General features: G+C 43.5%; 1 pseudogene; it reads left to right on the top strand.

The window, feature by feature from the left end:
• Positions 1 to 1956, top strand: part of LOC146966964 (uncharacterized) — a 2938-nt pseudogene extending 982 nt beyond the window's left edge.
• Positions 1957 to 6765: the final 4809 nt, after the last annotated feature.

Genomic DNA, 6765 nt, shown 5'->3' with positions numbered 1-6765 from the left:
AAAAAACACTCAAAAAAAAATGTTTTTGAGCTTTAAAACAACAGGACAGAACATAACACATTCTAACACTCACTTACTATATATTGTCCTGATATGTTTAATTGTTTATCAATGTTTTTTATATTTTAAAGGTGAGCTGTTGGGCATGGAGTACCTGTACCACCAAACAGGGAAAGTGCTGCAGGACTACAAGTCCGCGATAGAGGAGTCTGAGATATCAGATGTTGCTGTGGAGGTGGATGAAGGATGTGGGGAGGTTGAGGACGTTCAAGACATCACTGTCCCGACCTTTGCCACAGAAAGAGCACCTCCTGTGTCCACACAATCTGCAGCATCTGTGGTTCCTCCATCACCTGTGACATCACGGTCTGTGGTTGTCCCTCCTCCATCGCCTGTGGTCGTGCCTCCATCACCGTCTGTAGTTGTCCCTCCATGGCCTGTGACATCACCATCTGCGGTCCCTCCCGTACTTCCTCCTGGAGCACATAGCTGTGAGTTTTACTACAGTATTAATATAGTTTTGGTATTTGTCATAGATATGTAATCGTCATAAAGATAATAACACAACTTTCAACTTAATATTTACCTTCTTCTTTCCCCAGTGGACCAGTTAATGGAAGAAGCGTCCATTTCACATGATGTAAGGGCCAGGTTCCTTTTTTTAAATTTATATATTTTTGTAGTCTGTGCTTTCATGGGATTAATAGTATTATTGCTACTATCAAAAGTTCTAAAACTATATTTCATTTTAGGATTCGGTTGGACCAGACAATGTTGAGGGCTATGGAGCAGTGCAGGACTTGGCTGAGTTTCTGGTTGGCCTCAGAGACCACCGTCTGGCCTTGACAGGACAAGAATGTGACCAGGTCATCACCCTGTGGCAGGCGTTGGGGTGAGTATGACAAAAAAAAGACTGTTTACCGTCCACGTCACCAGGCCACCCTAAAGCAGGGCCGATTCAGGGCCACTAAAAAGATTGTGGCACCAGGTGGAGAGAGCACCAAAAGGTAGCCTATGCTAAGTTAACACAGCGACTTGATTGTCTAAACATCTTTAAAGAAAATGACACTGATTAACTATACTAAAGATAGAGATGATATTTCAAAGCTTATCTTATCAGCTTATCTTCCTTGGGTCCATTACATATGATGCACAATAACAACTTAAACAAATAGAAACATTCATTAAAAAAGAAGGACAACACAACATTGAAGACTAAATAAGAAAAACAAAAAACAGAACAAACAAAAAGGGATAATTGAACAATAACACCACAGAGTAAGGATCACACGTTGATTACACACTTGTATTATTATTGATAATGATATATGCAGGGTTTAAAATTAGCACCCGCCACTCGCCAAATGCGGGTAAAAATATGATTTGGCGAGTAAAATTATTAGGTCACTCGCCATTGGCCGGCAGCTGGAATATGCCAACTTCACTATATAATTGTCATAATAAATGCTGGACAGTGAAACAAACACAGTTTACAGCTACAGGAGATCTACTGGCTGTGTTTCGAATGTCGGAGTTGTCCCTCGTTATCCTCCGTGATTCAACATTTAAGAAAATGTATCAATTTTTCTGCTGCTGTAACGTTCGCGTTCAGTCGGTCATTCAGAGGAGGCGGTCAGAAGCGAGTGACTTTAGTTTGTGGTAACGTGTTTATGTGGCGACACATCACGATGGTGAGGGGTAGGGTTACCAGGGTTACCACATGTCCCCGACAATATGGAATCATCCCACATTTGCAGATTAAATAACCCCGTCCTGTTTTGCATCAATACGGGACCGGGTTTGTCTCGTATTTCCGAGTTTACTTGAATGCAGCATCACCCCACTCGCAATCCTGTGAAGAGGTGCCGACTCTGCCCGTGATCAGGTGAAACTCTGTGTTTTGATCACAGACGAGAGTGGCAGAAATTCAAACACTGGGCTCAACAGTGTCAGTGACACTCTGGGCCATAAATATAGGCTTCCCCCGCAGCCCCCGTCCGTAAAGCCTTGCCACCGAATCAACGGTCTTTTTTTTTTCTTTTTTACACCGCAACATAGGCTATGATTCACATCATGATAACTTCTGTATTTAGGCTATTCAAACTTCCACAGTCCATAGTTCTCTTTCTTTGATATTTCAAAAGAAAGTTGCATCCTTCTATAGGCTACTGTAGGATGAACAGTAGGCAATCTACATTTAAAAAAAAAAAAAAAACCTGTGTTCACACCACTTAGGCTATTCAGTCTGAATTAAATGTAGGCTAAGTTTCAAAACTCACATCATCTTCCTCTGAAAGCCTATTTCTGTTGTCATTCCATCAGCTAATCTAAACCTTTTTTTATATTTGTATATTTATTGCAACAATTTAGTTTAGGGGGCAGGTGTGTGTTGTTAAGGCAGCTGCCTAACGCAATGGGGAAAACACTGCTGATTTTAATGACTTTGTGTTGTGAGCAGTTCAGTGGCCGGTGAAAACATTTTGGCCGGTAAAAAAAGTCAAAAAGTTAATTTTATACCCTGTATATGTATTCTGTCATTTTCAGGTGTTTCATTGGGGCTCACAGTCCTGCACAGTGGCCTGACTGTAACAGAGTGGTGGAGGCCATCTTTGTAAGGCTTTGTGCACTGTACCCCAATGCTGTGCGGTGTGAGGGAGTGAGGATGTCTCGTTTTACGATGGTGGCGCGTGTGTACAAGCACATCCGGGAATGCATCGTCACCAATGCGAAGGTGATGACTGACACCACTCTCCAGCTCCCAGAAGTCAATGCTGCAACAGTGACACAATGGTGAGTACATTAGAATACTCGATATCCTTTCCATTTCATATCAGTTTGCATTCCAGCAGTAATCAGTTTTCATGACATGATGGCTGGCTCAGTAAATGACATGTAAATCTAAATGAAGCAGCCATTTTTTACAAAGGCAATAATAAAAATCTGATGAGTTGTTCTGTGATCACAGCTTTGTCATGCTGTTATATCTTAGTCATCAAATAGCAATTGATTTTCATTCTCTTGTGTTTTGGGTATTATCAAATTGGAATATTATTGTGTATCTTGTGTATTATTAAAAGCATGTTAATATTGATGGTTTTATGTTTTCACAGGTTCAGCAGGCGTGGCAGGTCACAGGAGCAAAGCATTTTACAGCAGGGTATCCAAGCTCCACAAGCACCCATGCAAGCACCTGAATAGCTTCCTGCAGCAATGCAAAAAGTACCAACTCTGCATCCTGCCACTTTAGCTGAGCCTTACCTGTTCATCCTGCCACCAAACACTGCTGGGCAGGCGAAGCTTGAACGTCCACGAGCTTCAGCCGTTGCACCAGCACCGCCTGTCTCTCTCCCCTTCATTTTTCCTTCTGCGCAGCTTCCTCCAGTGCCAGGACCCTGCACATTCCTAGGGCAGCAGTCTGCACCTGGAATGTTCTTCAACCTCTCTCTTCCTTCAACTGCACCATCACCATCAACTCAGATGCAGGAATCTGTCCCATACACCACTCAGCAGTACAGAAAGAGGAAAGAAGAAAGGGAGCACAGTGGCACTGTGACCAGAAAGTACACAAAGAAGACAGACGTCATCCTTTGCAGCAAGTGCAGTCAGGAGAGGAAGCCACCATCACATCTCCAGTACTTTGGAAACTGGTACTGTGAAAAGTCTGAGACTCAGACATACAGAGAATGGAGGGCTGTGCTGGAGCAGCGGGGTTATGGGAGAAAAAGGGCCAGAAATGACGACCCTCCAGCTTAAAATGTTTTATTTACATGCAGTGGGAGTTTATATTGCACTTTCATTCAGTTCAAGTTGTTCAAGAGAGAGTTCCAGAAAGTAGTTTTAAATTGATGTATTTTTCTTTGACTTGCCTCCACTTGTCCCCTCTAGCCATAGGTCAGAGGACTGGGCCTCCTCTGACCATCACTGCTTTAGTTCAGGACTGGGCTTCCTCTGACCATCACTGCTATAGTTCAGGACACTGCCATACGTCAGGACTGACACTGCCATAGGTCGGAGGACTGGGTCTCCTCCGGCCTGTCTCCTCTAAACCTGCCATGCGTCTCACTTGTTTGTATCTTTGTTACGTATCTTATTTGTATATTTAAAATGTAATATTTAGGTTGCTTGTCTTACTATTATATTTAATTTATTTATATTTCATCTTATTGTTATTTAGGTTGCTTGTCTTACTATTATTATTATTACTTCTATTTTATTTATTTATATTTCATCTTATTGTTATTTAGGTTGGTAATCTTAGCCTACTGTTATTATTTATCTTGTGTTGTTGTTGTGCTTCTTGCTATATTAAAAAAAGTATGAAAGTGATTTCTGTGACTTGATTTCTTCATTATCTTTCTATTATCAGTATTATTTGGTTAGTTGACTTAAATCAAATCTACAGCTTTTAATACCTGCACAAACTTACACTATTGTAACAATAATCACCATAGAATAGAGAATACTTCATTCATCCCTAGCAGGGAAATTCAAATTAGTCCAGTCGCTCACACAACAATGACACAAAAAACATTTTAACAAGTGTTGCAGCAGGAACAAATTACCTCTTAAATCTTTCAGTTCTGCAGGTCAGGGAGATGAGCCTTTTACTGCGGCTGCTCCTCTGACCTGTGAGGGTTTTGTGTAGGGGGTGTTAATGTATATATGTCATATCTTAACATCATCTGTCACATACATTCCTTAGATTGACTATAGATTTTATAAGCCTGTTTCACATTTCCTCACATCTTTGTGTGTTGATATGAATGTAAAATACAGAGATAAATTTTAAGTGACCTTTACATATAACAATGCAATAAAAGTTGATTCAATTGCATTGTGGTGTGTCTTATTTTCACAACAGTTTAAAGAATTAATAGCTCCATGGTGTGGCACCCTGATCATTTTAATCAGTTTATTTGTGTAGACAGACACACCTGATTCAGGCTGGACTAAAATAACCACCTTACGCCAGTAGATGGCGTAAGGTAGCAACGGGTGGTTGCTGCGGGCCCCCGTTGTCGTGGCAAGTGTCAGCTGAGAGAAAGTCCAGCCGCAACAGTTGTAGCCTAGTAGTTTCGGATTGAGCTTCAGTGTTGTGTATGTTGTAGCCGAAAAGTAGGCTATAACATAACGTTACAGCCGCAGTGTTGTGAGTGAATCATGTCGGGACAACCAGGCTTCATGAACCCGCTCCACAGACCCCGGTGCCCGGCCGCCGGTGGCTCACACACCGGGGAAGGCGATCCGGGCAGTGAGGGTGTGTGAGCCCGTCGCCGCCGCCGCTGGGGGCGGCCAGGCGGGGAAGGCGATCAGTGAGCTTCGCCTTCCCCGCCGTAGCAGTAGCGGCAGCGGCGACGGGCTCACACACCCAGGGAAGGCCATCCTGGCAGTTAAGAGGAGAAACTTTCTGCTTAAGTTGTTGTTAAGTTTAGGAGCAGCGGAGCGGCTCGCGGCTGCAGCTCTGTTCACTTCACACAATGGAGTTTGTTTTCTTCCGGTAGACGTAAACACGTGTACCCTCTGTCCAATCAGAACGCTTCCCGACCTCCAGACGTTGAGCGGAATTAAATAAAGGCGATTTAACGTGTTTTCCACGTTTTTATTTCGTGGGCACGAATTACTATTTCGTGGGAACGACTTGCTATTTCGTGGGAACGACTTACTAATTCGTGGGAACGACTTACTATTTCGTGGGAACGAATTGCTATTTCGTGGCCACAAATTATATTTTTTTTATATGATATATCAAGGGCTCCGTAACTGAAAGTGTTGAGCAGATGTATTATATTAACGGGTTGTGCAGCTGCAGAATCATTATTCCAGCCAGGGTAGTTCACCCTCCGAAGCTGAAGGTGGCGCTAATGCGCATAATACACTGATTGCTTTCCGCTCTTTGGAAAACAACATAAGGTGAACCAGAGGTGAACCAAGGCAAGCAGTCAGCAGCAACAGCAAACACAGCACGGAGGAAGCGGAGGACTGCAGCTAGCATCACCGAACTCGCTGTAAGTTTTGAATGTTAATATTAGTATATTGTTAACATACTTGGGTATGCATGTCTGTGTTTTTTTTATGTGCTCTGCCGCTCTCCGGAAGGAAACGTTGTGCTAGCATAGCAGGGCTGCAGAAGAGGTAATGTTAGCTACGGTAACTTAACTGTCTGCAGTGAGAGATAATGAGAGTGCAACCTCTTTTTTTGTTAGGAGCTTTTCTGGTTGTCGACGCAACAGTCTTGACATGCTTTTGTTTATTTATTTGTTTATTTGGATCCCCATTAGCTGTTACAACTGCAACAGCTACTCTTCCTGGGGTCCATTTCGGTCATATTATGCTGTAGAAAAGCGGTTCAACTACCGGGAGACTTTCCTCTTTCAAATAGCCTACACCCTACACTACGTTATTCACAGTTAGTAGAGCACGGCGCAGGCACACTGCAAGTCGCTCCAGGGTGAAACTGTCTTCAGCCGTCGACTTCCGGGCTGCGCAGCCTGGGACGCTGGCGCTTGTGCAGCCCATAGTCAGTGCAAGTCGACGGCTGAAGGCAGTTTCACCCTGGAGCCTGCAAGTCTGACTGTGTGCGTCTCCTGTGTCTTCTAGGGGCGCTTGTTTTATATTCTGTGTGAGCAGAGCACTGACACACGGAGATTGCTGTTAACACAGTAGACACAGAATGAGTAGACGCCGCATCGAACGCTGGGGCGCGGGAAATGCGGCCGCCATCTTTGACCGGTCATTCAGTGCGTTCCGATAGACCTGAAGTTCCCT

The sequence above is a fragment of the Trachurus japonicus genome, chromosome 20 (genome assembly GCF_045865225.1).
Source record: "Trachurus japonicus isolate A0001 chromosome 20, Traja_1.0".
Lineage (NCBI taxonomy): Eukaryota > Metazoa > Chordata > Actinopteri > Carangiformes > Carangidae > Trachurus > Trachurus japonicus.
The sequence above is the reverse complement of the archived record's forward strand: the minus strand, read 5'-3'. Positions and strand labels throughout refer to the sequence as shown.